This window comes from Serinus canaria, chromosome 2 (assembly GCF_022539315.1).
Source record: "Serinus canaria isolate serCan28SL12 chromosome 2, serCan2020, whole genome shotgun sequence".
Taxonomy (NCBI): Eukaryota; Metazoa; Chordata; class Aves; order Passeriformes; family Fringillidae; genus Serinus; species Serinus canaria.
This window is the reverse complement of record NC_066315.1, coordinates 141610683-141628212: the sequence shown is the minus strand read 5'-3', so window position 1 is coordinate 141628212 and position 17530 is coordinate 141610683. Positions and strand designations below refer to the sequence as shown.

General features: G+C 46.0%; 1 long non-coding RNA gene across 2 annotated transcripts in view; it reads right to left on the bottom strand.

The window, feature by feature from the left end:
- The window catches only part of LOC108961995 (uncharacterized), a 131901-nt gene that overhangs the window by 67403 nt on the left and 46968 nt on the right, over nt 1-17530 (bottom strand). Inside the window, exon 3 of one of the 2 annotated variants that reach the window (XR_007776988.1) lies at nt 16398-16493. This is a non-coding gene — a long non-coding RNA (uncharacterized LOC108961995). The remainder of the gene's footprint in view (nt 1-16397; nt 16494-17530) is intronic. The other variant, XR_001990430.3, reaches the window with a different exon arrangement.

The following is a 17530-nucleotide window of genomic DNA, read 5'->3' as shown; positions in this document are numbered from 1 at the left end:
AGAGAAAGAAAAAAAAAAGAAAACGTAACACATGCAGCCATTTGGCAGCTTGGACCCTGTGCTTTCCTGCCCAATTTTTAATCCCCCTTTCCATGGAGGTATAACAGCATCAAGTACCCAGCAGCCCCCTCACTGTGGACCCCTCAAGCCTCTAGGCTTGAGTTTCCATGCCAGCTTCTCTCATGTGACACTGCCTTGGTTGGAAGTTGCACTGGGGCGGGCAGTTATGACTCAGGGTTACAGCTCAGAAGCATTAGCCCTGGGGCACTGAGATGTTAGCAGAATACACCCCAGTTTTCATAACTAACCCTTCTTGACCTCAGCCCCCTTCACTCCATACTGATTTTTAATACACAACTTCATAATTCAGAAAATGAACAGTTTTCTTCAAATGGGTCAAATTTATTAAGGAAAAGCATCCAAACACTGGCAACATCTCCCCAGAGGAGCCATCTCTGCAGGACATGCAGCAGATCAGACATTCAAGATAAAAATACAGACAATACAAACCACCTCTGAGAGCAGCTTTTTCATGCATGTGAGTAAACCACCCATAGACACTGTTAACTTATGCGAGTAAACCACATTAACTTAGGGAGGAAACAGCAGAACCAAACAAACCACTGATGCAAAACCTAAAAAAAAAGGCCAGAAAACACCTGGTTCAACTAAATATATGCAGTCTGCAACTGGATGCCCTCCATGAACACAAAGAATGGCACAGAATGACAGAATGGGTAAGGCTAAGGCTGGAAGGGGCCACAGGGCCATACACACCATGCAGTCTGCAAAGGAGACTGTACAGATCCACAGGGATGCTGTGCTCTCTCCAGACACAGACGTGTCACCACTGAACGTGGCAAGCTGCCGGCTGGCCCAGACAACCCCGGGAGCTGCTGATGAAAAGCAGCTGGATCTTGAAGAGAAGTCTGCAAGGAGCTGAAGGGAGAGCAGACTGAACAATGTCACAATTTCTCCCCCCAGATTTATAACAGTGGCTCTGTGAGGATAGAACACCTAAAAACCTTTGTTCAAGCACCTGGGTGCAAGGATGGAGCATGTAGAGATCACAGGGCAGAGCCTGCTGCTCCGTCTCCACCTTCCTATGCAAGCACCCCTGTACACACTCATTGTCCCATGAAGTTACTTTAAAGAAGCAAAAATGTCTGAAACAGGAGACAGCTCAAACAGATTTTTATCGCCACATCCTGCACATATCAAGTGAAATCAGAAAGAGGGAGGTGCAGCCCACAAAATAAATAAGCAATTAACCCTCACAGTAAAAGAGTCAACGTCTTGGCTTTGGGGAAGGTGGGAAGGGTAGCTGGAGAAAAACTCATTAACACTGGGAAAATTAGTGAAACTATCAACAATGAAATGAAGCTGGTCACCTGCAGGACAGGAGAGCACAGGGGAGACATGGGGGGAAACCAGCCATCTGCAGCTACAGCTGAGCTGACAACACCCAGGAGACACGTGTGCAGGTCCAAATCACAGCAAAGAAATGAACTCTGTTTAAAGTTCATTTAGGGTAGGGCAAATGCAGGTTGGGTGTAGAACTCTGCTGAGGAGGATGAGCAGAGCAACAGCTGAGCACTGCTCCACCCTGCACTCAGCATCTCCAGGCTGGCCAAGGAGGGTCCTAAATCCACACCAGTTTCGAGCTAAGGCATTGTCCCCACTTGAGCAGCCAGCCCTTGAGCTGCAGCAACGGGTTGGATTCGTGCATTGCTACTGCATCAAAGATGAGGCAAAGCACGGCCTAGAAGCCGTTCCAGGCGGGTTTAAATCAGCCGGTCCCATGTGGTGCCTGTTTGGGCAGGAGCTCGGTGGGCTCTGCTCATCCAATGTTCCTCACACTGCCCTCATCAAGGAGGGCTGAAGTTGCAATCACAGACCCCTCCTGGGACCGGCATTGATTCAGCTGGGCTACTGTGAAAGCTGGAGGAAGCAGGGACCTCACTTCCCCACTTCCCCACCAAGACAGCAGAGCCACAGCCCACACTTTTCCTTCTGTATCCCGGCCTCTGGGCTTTGCTTTTTTCACCTCTTTGAAAGGTCGTTAGGTTTGACAAAGTTATCTTCTCCAGTTGGACAGAGCTGCTTTTTCTCAGGGCTGATCAATTTGTGCCATGCAAACTACCCAGGGTGGAGGTAAACCAAGAAAAGGGGCATTCAGATGCTTCCTTTTATGTTTCACAGATCATTTGCATCCTTATTCTCTGCCTTTAGGGCAACTCTCAGTTGACTGAACACCTGCTTTTAGCTGCCGGGAAGCACAAACAAACCTCCTTCTCCACCCACCCCCAATTCACACCCCTTCCGAGTACTTAAGTGGTGTCACTGAGACTTGCAAAACCTTCCTCACTTCAGGCAGGCTGCTCATTTCATATTGGTCAAGATGGAGATGACAACATTCTCCTGCTTACCATGTCCCAGAATCCCAAAGCATCCCAGCTCAAGGAAATCCCAAACTCAAAGAAAGCAGAGAAAAGCAGAGAAAGCTTGGTGGCTTTGCATACCATGAGCCCTGAATATCCTTGCTGATATCCACGGTGACAACCCAGCACAAAAATGTTTCCAAAAAATGGAGTGACAGAGAAAGAAAGCCAGATAGAGTGAACTTAATTGTGAAAAACCCAGAGAGATGTCCAGCAGTCAAGTAAAAATGAGGCTGTTCCCTGGAATCACTGATACTGCAGAAAGCATCCCCCCCTTCCTAGACACAGCCCTTGCATTTCCTGTTAGATTGCTCATCCTTAACATCAATTCTCACAACTCCAAAGAATCAGTTTATTCCTGCTCTCTGCATGGAGAATCAAGGCACGGTTCAGAGCTAAGAGACCAGTGGGAGAGCACTGTGAGTCCCTGCAACATCATCTGGTCCCCAAGGCAGACAGGCAGAAGGCAGGAGAGGTATGTGTCAGGCTCAAGCAAAGGGCAGCAGTAACCACTCCATCATTTCACTGTGACAGTTTCCCTTGCTATAAAAAGGAGAGATTCCTCTCTCCAGGGTGGCAAAGAAAACACTCCAATTATCAGCAATACAGAAAAGCTAACAGTAAATTGCAGAGAAAACATTAAATAAATGAAGAATAACACGCACATTTCCTTTGCCCAATTACAACTAAACAAGAGTGATGTACTACAGCAAATTATATTTGTTCTTTGACTTAAAAGTAACAGTCTTGACAATGGACCATCACCATTAATCATTATTTCTGAACAGACTGCCCCCAGAGAACAAACATACTGAGGGCATCAGCAGAAGTATAAGCACACCAAAAATCTTCCAGAGTTACCTCTGCTTAAGTACAACACCTTGTACATCTAACTTTCAACCAGTGTCAGTATTTATCCTCACTGCAGTAGGGATGAGCCAGCACATGCTCAGCACTCTGCAAACACAAGCAGAACACATCTCCATCTCCAAGAACTAGGAGGGGAAGCACAGGGGGTGGCCTAGCAAAGTCAGGCAGATGTCTGTGCAGGATTTCCCCTGGCTGAGAGATGCAGGGATGTGCACAAAAGCTCTGGATGGAGATTCTAATCAACAGAGAGCTGACATGCAGGCCCCAGTTCTTCACAGAACCACACCTGGGGGATTCTGCAGCCAAGGTACCAGGATGTGGATGCTCCCTCTACAGGTGTCAGGTTCCCATGGGGAGATGGCAAGCATTGTTCCAAACCTTCCCGTGGCTGAAAAGCCACAAGCCACATCACTCAGAAAGCCAAAGAGCAGAGCAGCTCCAGGGCTGGTTCCCAGGAGGTTACAGTGCAGCCCAAGCAGCCTCACTAGGTCTTAGTGCAGCAGCTCCTGGGGCTGGAATAAACTCCAGAGGCTGGAATCTCTTGCTGATTCTCACTGGGGCTGCAACAGCCAGTGTGAGATGACCCAGTTGGACTGAAACCTTCTCAGCAATCATACCCTATCCTTCAGGAATGTACATATGCTGCCAGTCAGGGTGTATAAAAGCCGAGAGCAGGCTCAGACAAGTGGCTCACAGATTTAAGCTGTGTCCAAACCTTGAAGAAAATTTAAGGGCAGCTTAGGAGAGGCCAAGCTTTCATGCAGAGGCTTTGGACACCCGAAGCCACAAGAAGCACCCTGAACTCCAGTCCTCCTACACAGGGTACAGACATTACACATGCCTTGCAGACCCTACAACCAAACAAGCTGTCCCAGCTGTGCTGACAGTGCAGAGTAGCAGGTATTGTAGGGAATGATTCAATCCATTCAGATGCCTACAGCAGGTCAGGGTCAGGCACTTCTAAAAATACCCATCTCCCTCCAGCAACCTAAAAGGAGCCGGGGGGAGGGGCTGGATCAGTAACAGGTAATTCCAGCAGAGTTCTCTAAACCCAGACAAGTCAAGTCCCCTGCTGTGAAGCCCAAACACAGCCAGAAACAAGACTGGTGTGATACACAAACCTCAACATATTCCAGATAGTCTCCAGCCCTTCTGAGATTCCCAAGCACAACAGCAGTTTACAATCCTCCCATCAGCCCTGAAGAGGCAAATACAGTGAAACCTGTACCAAAAGGAAATCTGGAGGATCAACAGGAGAGGTCTCACACAAAGGGTGCAGGGAAGACCCGGAGGGCTTCTATCTCCAGGCTTATGAGTGCTGAAAAACATCACCACTCACCTCATTTCCCAGGAAACCCTGGAAGGATCTGACCTTCCTTTGACATACTCCTCCCTTCTCCTTTCTGCAGTCAATCAAGACCTATGTAACATTACAACAAAAGAAATGTCATCAAGCTCAATCTTGTCCCCTCCCTCCAACCAAAAACTTTCAATTGCCTTAATTTTTCAACATAAGGCTGCAATGGAAACCAGTTATATAGCTTATATAAATATCAGCTTATGTATACATTTAAATATTTATATACCTATTTAATATATATTACTTACTTAAATATATACATCTATACACACATATGTATAAATATATAAATTGGTGAAGGGATGGGGCCCCATGCAAGTGGCTGAAGCAGCAGCACATTCCTCTGCAGCCACCAAAGTTCAGACATCAGTGAGCCCTACAGCCTGTCCCATGCTGGACTCCCACAATGACCCAGCAATGTGGCATTAAAATGCATGTCAAGGTCCTCTCGAGTTGTTCACTGCCAGCTCTAGAGCAATCCCTCAAACACTCCTAAGGAGTAATAGGAGGAAATACAGACAGGAGTGACAGGGAGCCTGGTGGCCCAGAGTGTGAGGAAAAGGAATGGAGGCAGCAGACTCCTGCTCCATGACCCAGAGCATCCCAGAGACACCACGGAGAGGATGTAGGCTTTTCCTCATGCCGACCTCCAGACATTGCTGAGCCCTCTCATTACAGCCCAAGGGTCACACAGGACAGCCAGGTGGACATCAGGCTGCTGTTCAGGTTCTCAGTGCTCTGCTGGGTGGTGGTCCTCATAGGCTGTTTTCTCCCACCATCCAGGTCCCCATCCTCTCCATCTCAGGCCACAGAGCCCTTGTTGGCACAACCAGTAATTCACACAGCCATATATCAAACAGCTTTCTATCACACAGGCTGCTGGTAATGGAAGTGTGAGGCAGAGGAGGGAAGGGGACCTTTATCACCATCAAAATCTCCACATAGCTCAGCCTACTTAAACCCAGCCACATTTGCACTGCTAAATTTGGGAGAGTATGAGAAGCATTCCCTCCTAATGGGAGGTGGGGGAGGGACAAGGCAGCTTCTGGCCTTCTTTAACTCCTGCCAAGTGCTCTGTAATTCAAAGTCCATGTCAGGGAAGCCACCCCTGGCTGCACAGCAATGGCCTAGACCCAGCAAACCTGGAGATCAGTGCCTTAACCCCTTCCAGTCAGCATCTGAGCTTGCCTATTTTAAGAAAATGATTGAGTCAGGCTTTAGGAAACAGCTCCCACTGAAATAGCAGGTATCCAGGAGGTATGTGGAGGGAATTCTGGACACCTCCACACATCAGCTTCAGACAGTGAGTTTGAAGAACCTGCCCTGAAGGATGCAGTGCTCAGCCTGGTACCAGATAGCAGCAATCCTCACCTTCAAACTCATTAAAGAAGCTGTGAATGACTATTTTTGGGTGCAAAACAGATGAACTACTCAGGAAAGATGGCATCAATATCTGCAGCAGGAAGGGGTCACCATTCCAGAGAAGCATTACCCTGACCTGCAGAACAGGCACCTATAAAGTTACCATCAGGCTTTGCTTTTGAGATCATAGGAACAATTAAACCTTTCTCTCCCTGTTGCTGGCAGGTACAGGAAGGAAACAAAGGTTACAGTAACCTTTCTGGACCTGTTCTCTAGGAACACCATCAGCACCTGCACCCTTCTGCAGATGCCCAGAGAAATCGGCTCCTGGAAACACAATCCATGGAACATCTGGGGGGCAAATGCGTTGCTGCCCACACCCAACAAATAGACATTTTAATTAATCCCAGAGGGTGCCAAGTCCAGTGGTGTACATGGTGAGCCAGAAATTTTCCTCAGCATTCACACTGAGACATTTGAGGGAGCTTTTGAGGAATCCAGGCATGAGCCTGGACAAGCGGCTGGAGATATTTCCCAAGCAATTCACACGCAAAAAAACAAAACAAAACAAAACAAAACAAAACTCAAAAAAACCCCGAAAATAAAAAAAAAACCAATAACCTCGGCTTGTTTTCCGCAGAAGTGGGCATCAAACGTTCTGACATCAAGGATGATTAAAGACAGCTGAGGTGCAGGAAAGATTAAAAGAACTAAATATGCCCAACCTGGCTAAGCAATGAGTAAGAGGAGACGTGATAAAAGACTCCAGGCATCTGAATGAAGGGAGTGGCATGGCATTAAAGGACTGAATAAAATATCTTTCTGAGAAATGGATCCATCAACGATCTCTCAAGAGATAAAGTACAAGCCTCATTTTTTAGGCATTTATAAAACCAGTCGCCAGAACTGAGGTTTTTGAGGAGAAATCCACATTGCCCCCCAGGGAACATACACCAAAGCTTTTTATCTCTGCCATGGGGTGCCATGAACAACGACCTCGAGGCCACCAGGGAGCACAGGAAACTTGGGATGGGGCAAGCATTTCATACCACCTCACCCAAGAAGCAGAGATATGCCTTTTCACTGTAAAATTAAAATTTATAAACATACTTGATTTTTCTCTTTTATTTTTATTCAGCAGCTCTAATCCATAATGCCTCAGAGTTAGGGAAAAAAAAAAAGAAGGAAATAACCACCAACCTATTAAAAATTAACAGTTCTAGGGATCTAACAAGCACTAGAATTTTTTTCACCACAATAAAGATACATGGCATAGTACCAAAGCACCAAGGAAGCAAGAGCCTGGATTGAGCTGGGCAGTGGTGTTCCTGGCAACTGCCAGCCCAGCAGCTCTCTAGACACAGCCAGACACAGAACACACATGGGCAAAGTGACAAAATCCTGGGAAGTTTTTCAATACTTGGCTCTTATGAGATCATACCCTTCAGCCAAAGTATCTTCTGACCCTCTGAAACCCAGGGACCTGATATACCTTATAAAGACCAGAAATGAGCCCTAAGGCCTGAGTAAACCACCCAGGAGGAGAGATAAACCTGTTATGCTGGCTTTGCCCCAAAAATCCATGCAATGCACACCTCACTATCAACTCTGTGAAGCCAAACCAGTGGATTCTGTGTAATCTCATATGATGTCCAGCCATACGAGGGTCTTCTGGACATTTCCCCCTAGCACAGAGTAGTGCCCCCCAGGAAAGGAGCTTGACCAGGCCAAAACTATTTACTGAATGCAGATATATGTACGGTGAGGTTTTTACCAACACAAGCTTATCGTTCATCTGATGTGCCCTGGGACTGCAATTGACCCCAGAATGCTCTTTCAGGTGCTTCTGCCCTGAATTTGCTGATGCAACTCAGCCACCAGGGCTAGGACTTAAAAGGCTTAGTGGTATCCCAGGTTTGGGTACTTAGAGACTTCTTCTTCCCCAGCTGGGAAAAGCCAGAAGACATTTTTCAGCAGTGTAATTTTAAATCACTGTTAAATTCACACAATGGCCAAAGTATCCTGTCCCAGCTGCCCCTGACCCCCTGACCTAGTGAGCTAAGGCAGGGTAGTTGAATCTAAGAGGAAACTAGATAGGAAAAAACACAAAAGATGAGTAATTTTCTTCTAATTAATTCCCTAAACCAGTTCAGTGGGGCTCAGGCAAGTACTAGAAATCTTTCCCCTTTTGGCATGAGCGAGATCAGCTGAACTGCAACATGTGACTGCAATCCAAGGCAACCTTTGTTTGCAAGACCAAGACTGGATCTTTTTAATTTTATTTTTTCCCCCTTTCCCACAGCAACCTCTTAAGTCTGCAACTGCCTTTCTCCATGGGAACAGGAGATCCACCGTTAATTGACCAATGAGTTTTATTGCAGAATTGAAACAGGATGTTCACAGAGGATTTTATTGTGGATTTTTTAATAATTGGGACATTTTAGTAGGCAGTGTATCTTCTTGCTTTATGCTTGCTTGTTTCTTTGGGAGGCTGAAGTACAAAACCAGGCTGCCAGATTCATTTTATATACTGAAGAAACATGATTTTGTTTTACCCAATTGTAAAAAGAGAACATAAAAAGACCCGTTCAAAGTGGAGGAAATTCTGTTCCTTATGTTTGGGATGAAAAGGGAAAATTAAAACATCTAAGATAGATTATTATACCTTCCATCAAACCTTCATCTTCCCACATCAGCTGCTTCCATTACTGCAGCAACACTGATCCTGGAGATTACCTGGCTCGGGGTACCACTGTCACACAGAATTAAAGGTTTGCAGGCTGTATTTGGACAACTCCCTCCTTTCCTTTTGATGTTAATTTTGGGTATCCCTGCTCAGGCCATGACTGCAGTTTTACTCTTTTTACTCTGCTCTCATCATGCATTCAGACTGATAGCCAGACCTGGCAGCTCACAGCAGGTATGGCAGGAGGGCACAGCCCCTCTCTGACCCACAACTCATCCTTCCAGGAACGACTTTGGAGTCTGGAGAAGGGAATGCAAAATTTTGACTTGTGCAATTCCCACTACAGGGAGTTGAGGTTATTTTTTCCCCATTCAGAGAGTTAATAAGAAACAACTTTCTCTCAATACAGAGATTAGTTTCTACTCAGAAGAGTGGGCTGGGGAGATAGTCCATGTGTTAAAAAAAAAAAATGCAGAGATCTCCCACAGGAAGAGCCCCAGGAGGAGCTGTGTCCTGGGAAGCAGCCAGTTCTCCATGTCCTTCCCTAGAAATACATTTCTCATCCTGACACATACATTTTGGTACACCCACTCCCACTCAGCAGAGTCTTTGCCAGCATCTATTTCCCCTGGATATTTTACAAATGCTTATCCAGAGCTTCCCATTCTCACTCTCTCATATGGCAGTAACTGCTATTCTCTTTCTGCTCCAGTTTTGAAAAGGTGTGAGAGAGAAATGAGTGTTTTTCATGTTTCAGAAAGATGGGAACCTCTGTTTGAGCTGGCAGCAGCTCCTCTGCTGAAGGAAAGGGGATGGACGCACTTGCCCTATACACAAAGCTCTTGGAGAGGGAATGGAGCAGGATGTAAGTGCCTGGACTGCTGCTGGTAGTCTGGAAAGAGTTACTGCTGGGCTGGGGTGAAGAATGCAAGTGACGCAGCAGCATCCTGCAGGGAGAGAAGGGAAAACGTAAAAAAAAAAAAAAAAAAAAAAAAAAAAAAGCCTTACAAAACCTCCAGCTCTTTGGCTGAGGTTCAGGATGACTACACTTTTACTGTAAGTGTTTAGTAACTCAGACTCACATAACCCTCTCTGCCCACTTGGGGCCACGAGATGCAGCTTAGAAGCTACAAGAAATGCTTCACACACACACACACACACACACACACACACACAGAGCCAATTCCTGTCCAAGGGAGGACAAAAAGCCTTTAACAAATTAAGCTGCGTTTCCCATTTAAGCAGAGCTCCATCGCTATTTATTTAACAATTTTAAAGTGTTATTTTAGCCTTCCTGGTTTTTGTGTGTTGAGAGATTGTTCCTGGGACAGGAGCCAAAGTTGCTTAGAGCAACCCAGCAGCTGGAGAGGGAGGGAAAGGCAGGACAGAAGAGAGAAGGAGGAAGATGCCAGAGTGAGGCTTCACTGTGGTCACAGCAGCCCCCAGCCACAGAGCTGGGGGAGGGGAACAGAAAACTGGGGGACAGTGATGGGGAAGAAGTGCTGGGGTGGAGAGCTGTGTGTGCTCCATCACCATTCGATGGCTGTTGAGGTTCCCTGCTTTCAGCACCCTCAGCAAGCGTGCAGGGAGATGAGCAGGTGGAAGCAAAGCTCTGGCAGTCCTGCACACACCAGCATCCACCCCAGCAAAGTGCCTCACAGCTCTCTGTGGGTACCATGCAGGAGAGGTGCTGATCCTGCCTGAGAGATGCTCTTACAGGAAAACTGACCAGAGGATGGATGACCCACTTGGTCACAAATGCTGTTTGGTATCCACCTGCTCAGAATGCCCTGGCAGTACCAACAGCCCTGGAACAAATGCATCAAGGTAAAAACAACATTAAACATTTCCTGCAGCTGTCAGATAAGTCCCACTCAGACCTACATCCTCTTGCCATGACTATACTTCCAGACTGGCTTCCAAGAACACCTCTTTGCATGAAGAAATACTAGTCCTGTGAAGTCACCAAAACCAAGATTTCATCCTTACACATAATTATATTCACCACTGCCATTACCATAATAGATCTGTTCCTTGAAAAGAGACTTCTAATGAGAAAGTTAGTTGTTATTAATTTGTCTTCCTTAAAAACATTTTTAAAATCCTTTGTGCCAATGTCTTTGCAGTCCTACCTTTTACCCTGTCCTCTGAAGTCCAGCAGTTGCTAGACTCTGCACTTCCTCACTTAGAGCTGATGCTGTTGAATCACCTATACAGCACCCTGGGGTTTCAGGAATGCAGTTCAGAGCCTTCAGCATCACCCAAACCACCAAAGATGGGTTTTTTGTATGTCTAAAGACACATCCCTGAGATGCCACTATAACTTTGCTGACTCTGCTGAAGAGCTCTGCAGCTCCACTATCAACAGTCCTGCTACACCAGCCCTGCCACCAGTCAGCTTCATGTGGCGGCCACCCCTTCATCTGGTGATATTATATGGAACTGTCTGGGGATTTAACTTCTTCCCAGAGTAAGCCCCAGCCAGACTGGAGAAGGCAAAAGGCAATGATTAGTAAACTACTTGTTCTCTTCTTCACTTTCTCTGTACCCATCCTAAGACAAATTACCATGCTTCTTTTATTCTTTAAGGAACCGAGATCAGCACAAGCCAGATTCAGCAACAACGTCAAACATGTCACAAGCAAACATACTAAGCTGCCTTTTTTTTTTTTTTTTTCTTCTCTTCAGGAGAATATTAGCATTAACAAGACTGGAACTGAAGTCTACATCTTCCTAGCAAGGCTCACATCTATATCCTCCAAGACTGTGGACAAAGACACTGTCCTTTGAGCTGTACAGAGATGCAGCACGGCAAAGGAACCCTGCAAACCACAGGGGAAAGCTCTGCAGCCTACAAAAAATCAGCCAGGCATATCCTGTAGGTCTGCCTATCTATGATCTTCCTCTTCATGGCACTTCTATATCCTCCAGTGATTTCAAAACCCAGCACATACTGTTTCAGCTTTGATGCTCTCTGTTCTCATTATCAACCAACCAATACTGGAATATCCTTTCTTCTTGCAGTAAACCCCCTTTTTTTCCCTAGGGGTAGAGCTGGTTGGACAGAACAGACCAGGCATTTAGCATTTCATCATAAACCTAAGTATCAGCTTGAATCACTAAGGCTTGCACAGCTCCAGCACATTCCCATCAGCTGCAAACACCACCCTGGTAACATCCCAGCAGCTGCAGGGATATTTGGTTTAGCATCCACAGCAGAGAAGAACATCAGCTTACATCATAGCACAGAGTGACCAATTTGTGGTCAACCAAACTACTTCCAAGAGCCAAAAAGCCAAGTGCAAAGCAGTAATGAAATCTGGATTCAGAACATCAGGAGGCATTAAGACACTCAGCCTCAGCAGGACTGACAGGGGCAGAACCCATGCCAAAATCTGGATGCAAGGACTGCAGAAATGCTGGGCCAGGAGGGAAGTCAAACAGCCACCAAGCCCTGAACCCTCTCTTGGCTTGTCTTTGTGCTGCTCTCCAAGGCAACACTGGCACAGCCCTGCCAAGAGCAAGCAGGACTCGGCTGCAGTTCCCAGCAATGAGTATCACTTGCCCCACCACCCAGGAAGGGCTGCTGTGCTGCTAACAAAGAAGTTTCTAATGCTTTTTGGGTCAGCTCCAGCCTCACTCATTCTCCCTCACCACCACCACCACCAGGAGCTGGAACCCACACTCTGAGAAATACCAGCCTACCCCGCTCTACAGGCATGACAGAGACGATGCACTGGAAGACCGTGCCCAGAAAAGGAATTCCCTGTATGCAATTTTCGTCTAGTCCTGTCTTCAGACATGGAGAGACATTGTGTGCTGCACTCTGCACACCACCTTCCTGGATGTCTCAAATCTGCTGTGTTCCCTTCAAGGCTCAGTTCTACCAGGTGCTCACAATCTCCAGTTCCTCTCCTTGCCCTCCTTCCTCCTGCATAATATCTGCTGTCTGAGTGGCCATACTTTGAAATAAATTTGGAGACACTTCAGCTTTTTCTATACTGAGTGAAATTCCTTGTCCCAGCTCACCGTGTGGACACAGGTTGTGACTACACAACTGACCACACAATGAGCTGCAGCACAGTCAATACCAGGAGAGCAGAGATACTTATCCCCAAAACTACTGCTGAAGACAGCATACCATCAAACCACAGCCTGACACCTGTGGGCTGTTGGTTTGGGGCTTTTTTCCCTAGGTTTAACATATGCAAATCTTCCAGCTGTTCCTTTTAAGTAAATTTTCCCAAACAGAAGCTTCATCTTCCCAAGCTGCCTGCTTTCATATTTAAAACAGAGAGGCTGAGACTGGATGCTGTGTTTTAAACAGGGCTTTTACAGAACAAATTATTACCTTTGCCATTTTTGTCTGGGCTATTCAAGATCTACCTGTCTTCTAACAGCATCTGACTGCAATTCACAACAAGCCTGTGATTCACTGCAGCTCACAGATTCTTTTCTGTAGTTAACCTGCTCATTTTGAGAGTTACTGCTCATTTTGGGTACGTGCATCCATTTTCCAAGAGTGCTGTTTTGCACTTGTCTTTATTGAATTTATTTTTTTGTATCTTTAAACTACCCTTGCAGCTCATTAAGGCAACTGTAAGAGAAGATGTTATGACCTGAAGTACCTGCAATGTCCTGCATCGTCTGCAATCTACCATCTGATCTGCTACTGACCCTGCAAATCACTTCTGATCCAACACAGAACTGTTTCTTTTACCTTCTTAAATACCAACTTAAAATGACTTCATCTTCAGCACATTTCCCAAGTTTGTTTACTGACCTGTTGGGATTTCCTCAAGAACTACTCTACAGCTTTTTGAACTTCTTTGGTAAAGTCACTAAAATACCAGACCTGGTATGAGACTGCCTAGCACTTCTGCAGGCTCTCCATCCTTCAGGAGAACTTGGAGGTATCACAGATAAAGGCTAGCAACTCAAGACAGTGTGAGTTCTAAAGTTTTTTGAAATTTTCTTTGAAGTCAGCTCAAGCAAATCATCCATTCCCCATTTAGGATCAGAATCACAGTTTTTCAAGTCTTACCTACCCAGCTCTCTGTTGCTATTTCCTGCGGCTGAGCTAAGACTTCAGGGCTGCAGGCACTTACAAAGAAAAGCTCATGCCCAATGGGTTAAGAGTTGTTATTTTCATTAACTTTAAATCATAAATATGATTTCCACTTGAAAAGGGAACACTTCATTTAACAGACACAGTGGCTCTGATGGGTAATGAAGGGTTTTGAAGGAAATTAAAAAAAGGGAAGCAAGGGGGAAAAGAAAAATAACACTTCCAGAAAGTTTTCCGAAGGAAATGAGTAACCACTTGTTATTAAATGATAAATCACAGTCCTCGGGAAGTGGCATTGTCTGTGGTCTATTTTTAATGAGAAAATACCCGTCACTGGCACATGGGACACGTCTGTGGACAGCGGGAATGTGCACTGGGAGCTATCATCTCACTGCTGCTACTCCCATCACTTATTAGCAACAAAAACAGGATGAAAGGAACATGGTTTAGAGGGGAAAAAAAATGCATCCAGGGCAACAAACAAGGGCTACTGTTCTCCATGGATGGAAGACAGGAGGAAACACTAGAGACGGAAAGAGGCTGAGTGTAGTCTTAGGCTTTGCTTGTTTTCCATGTGTGAGGGATGCACATGAAGCCACCAGGAAGAAAATCCATGCTGACCCAAATGTCTCTCTGGGAGATTAGGTGACCTCCCACAGGCACCAGCATCCTCTTTGTCTCCAGGATGGGGACACATTAGGCACACAGCCACAAGAAACCTCTAGGCCTCTTTTCCCCAAGGCTTGCCACTAACAGAGTTTTCTGGAGAAGCACCTTATGCTGCAGCACCACTGATGCTGAACACTTCAAAGGTGTAATTAGCCTGATTTTATGCTGTTAAATGAGTCCCAGATTCCTGTGGCAAAGTGACTCCCAGCTGGGAATAGGCACACTGTCAAGGGAAGGGAAGCAAAACACAGCAGAGGTGGATGAAGGCTCAGGTATAAGCAAAGCCTCAAAACCAAATAAGTGGCCCAGACCCGGCCATCAGGCAGCAAGACTCCCTGCACACCGCTGAAGAGACCATTTTTGGCATCTTATGCCAAGCCCAACTCTCCCAAGTGCCAGCAAAGCACTGCCAAGCCCAAGCCACGGGGTTCAGCTGCAGCCCAGATTCCCCATGCGCTCAACACATTCTGTCCCAACACTGCACACTCCCACAAACTTTCTAGACTGCAACAGTAACGAGCAGAAACCTATGGCCAATGTGCTGAAATACCAGGCACTATGCCTCATTTTACTGCAAGGGTGACCAAGCCTGCTCAGGAAGATTGTGGAGTCCCCATCTGTGGAGATATGCAAAAGCCATCTGGACATGGTCCTGGGCAACTGGCTGTAGCTACCAACCACCTGCACAGCTCCCTTCCAGCCTCAACCATCCTGTGACTTTTTAATTGCAAAGCCAACTGCATAGCAACCCTTTGCTTTCACTGACCCACAAAAAAGACTGTAATTATTCAGTTTCTCAACTATTTCTGACATTCTTTCCACAGATGAGGTTTAAGCCTTTTTCCCCCTTTTCTTTTTAATAGGAACGTAACCTCGCAGCTCACAGCAGATTATAAAACATGCACACACACATCACTCTTCTAAAACAGCATTTAAAAGTGTTTGTTTGATTTTTGTTTTTTCCCTGCCACCCATAAACCACCACCCTGCTGGTCTCATTCATTGTGTGGCATTTTGCAACGAAGCGTAAAAATGGTATTAATCATAGCTCTGAAAAAAAACAAACTTCTTCTCTGAGGTTTGAAATAACCATTTGGAAGAAAAACTTCCAGGAGCCAGAAGGACTGACAGGGCTGGAGACTGAAGTCCTTGTTTTCAAAGGCCAAGTGTATCCCAATATATCCCTTGGACAGTTGCCCCAAGCCAGAGTTATAATACTTTATTCTTCAGTTCAAGTAGCAAGAAGGAGATTTGGTACAAAATCAGTACAAATACCTAAAGGGAATAGAGAGGAAAATGTGTGGTAAATCTAACAGGAGGGCTGAGCTCAAACTACAGCTTTGGTGGAAGTGTCTGAAGCCTCAGCTGCCTCTCATCTCCAGGTTGTTACAGCCAGAAAGAACAGATAAGGGTACCCACCTTTCACAGGCAGTACCTGAGCATCACAGACAGTGTGCTGGCACTCACCCATGGCATAGTGTTGCTTCAGCCACAGGCAAAAGCACAGAGATCTGCAAAGGCTATGCCAAAAAATAAAATCATTATCATCTTTATGTTTTCTGGCCAAACACCACTGGAAAAAATTACCTTCTACATAAATCAAGTTCTTTGTCCACCTCTGTGGATTCAGTGCTTCTCACAGAAGGGGAGCTTCTGTGTCAAAGATGGAGTCAGAAAAAAATATGAAGCTCTTTTTAAGATAGATGCTTCAGCAGATATTTGCCAAAGGCTTTGGAATCCCTCTGCTTGAGAGCTAAAACATTAATAATTTAAACACCTTATTTTAAATTAGGAAAGGCACTAAAAGAAACTATTGAAAGAGAAAAACCATCAAGCTTGCCACCACCTCCAACTCAAATACTGACATTTTCTCTCAAACCTCAAAAGTAGTTTCAACAACCTGACAAATGAGAAATTTACCTTTTTCTTACCTGTCCTTACCTCACATTTTCTCGTCTGCCATTAATCTTCCTGGCAAAGCAGTTGACAACAAGGACAGGGCACACCAATCATCCTGGTACAAAAAGACCCGGGATGCTGTAATCAGGGGCAGGGGTGGTGCAAACAGTTGTAAAATGTTTCACAGGGCATGGCAAGCATTTTGTGTTTACTGTTTTATGGATGGGATGGGATGGGATGGGATGGGATGGGATGGGATGGGATGGGATGGGATGGGATGGGATGGGATGGGATGGGATGGGATGGGATGGGATGGGATGGGATGGGATGGGATGGGATGGGATGGGATGGGATGGGATGGGATGGGATGGGATGGGATGGGATGGGATGGGCTGGGATGGGATGGGCTGGGATGGGATGGGCTGGGCTGGGCTGGGCTAGGCTAGGATGGCTAGGATCGGCTCGGCTCGGCTAGGATAGGCTAGGCTCGGCTAGGCTCGGCTCGGATAGGCTCGGCTCGGCTAGGCTCGGCTCGGCTCGGATAGGATAGGATCGGCTAGGATAGGATCGGATAGGATAGGATAGGATCGGATAGGATAGGCTAGGATAGGATAGTTGGAAGAGACCTACAACCATCATCTACTTCAACTGCAAGTATTTAGTGTTAGAAGAGCAAGACAGAGAAAGCAAGGCAGAGGGAGAGAGAAAATAATCAATTATTTTCTCTTCTTTTTAATCAGTAACCCCAGACTCCTGTTCATGGTGAAGTTCCCTGCTTATTCAAAGCTTGTATGCCACTGCCTGTCTCAGCTACCAATACCTTCCTTATCAGCACATTTCTTTTCTATTCTTTAAAGAGCTTTGCAATTTTTAAAAAGTGTATTATCTCCATATTTAAGAGAAAAAAAAAAAAGCTGGCAGAGAAAGGTCTACCTCACTATCAAGGTTTTTGCAAGAGCAGGAACAACGTGGCAGCCCAAGATCCATGCTGCCTACACAAACCCCATCAGGGACCCCACCTCCTTCAGCAGCAGCTGGTCCAGGCACAAATCTCTGTCCTGGTATCAAGGTGGCCAGACAAAAGCACACACTTGGGAGACACATCTCCTCTCTCCCATGCAGATGTATGAACTTCAGATGGATTGGGACCAGTCCAAATTTGAAAAGATGTGTAC